At 30.3% G+C, this 558-nt stretch overlaps 1 protein-coding gene across 1 annotated transcript in view; it reads left to right on the top strand.

Annotated features, from left to right (window-relative positions):
* The window catches only part of LOC106873538 (phosphoinositide 3-kinase regulatory subunit 4), a 91,932-nt gene that overhangs the window by 64,188 nt on the left and 27,186 nt on the right, over nt 1-558 (top strand). The window lies entirely within an intron of this gene.

Raw genomic sequence — 558 nt, 5'->3', positions numbered from 1 at the left:
TGAAAGAAGAGGACAACAATAAGAACAATAATAATAATAATAATAGTAATAATAATAATGATAATGATAATAACAATAATAATAATAATAATAATAATAATAATGGTGAGAAGCATGAAGATGATGATAATGAGAATAACTGTAATAGTATCATTAATATTAATGATAATAATAATAATAGTAATAGTAGTAGTAGTAGTAGTAGTAGTAGTAGTAGAAGTAGTAGTAGTGGTGGTGGTGGTGGTGGTGTGAATAATAATGACGGTGGTGATGATAGTAACAACTGTAATATGGAAATGATGTGAGAGCTGTTGTTGGCCTATTGTTGTAGCATCGATGATATCTTCAACCTTTTGACCTTTGCTGCTGACAGCGATGACCTCTTGACCTCATCATTATAAGAAGGAACTGTTTCAAGATATTGGAAATATTCCTTACTTTTTATATCCTGTTGCTTTATACTCTGGCTGTACATATTTTTTTTAAAAAGCAATATAAAAACGTAACATACTCACACCCCACCGTGCATACATTTACGCTCGCATACAAGCATATATA

Source organism: Octopus bimaculoides, chromosome 16, assembly GCF_001194135.2.
Source record: "Octopus bimaculoides isolate UCB-OBI-ISO-001 chromosome 16, ASM119413v2, whole genome shotgun sequence".
Classification (NCBI taxonomy): Eukaryota; Metazoa; Mollusca; class Cephalopoda; order Octopoda; family Octopodidae; genus Octopus; species Octopus bimaculoides.
The sequence above is the reverse complement of the archived record's forward strand: the minus strand, read 5'-3'. Positions and strand labels throughout refer to the sequence as shown.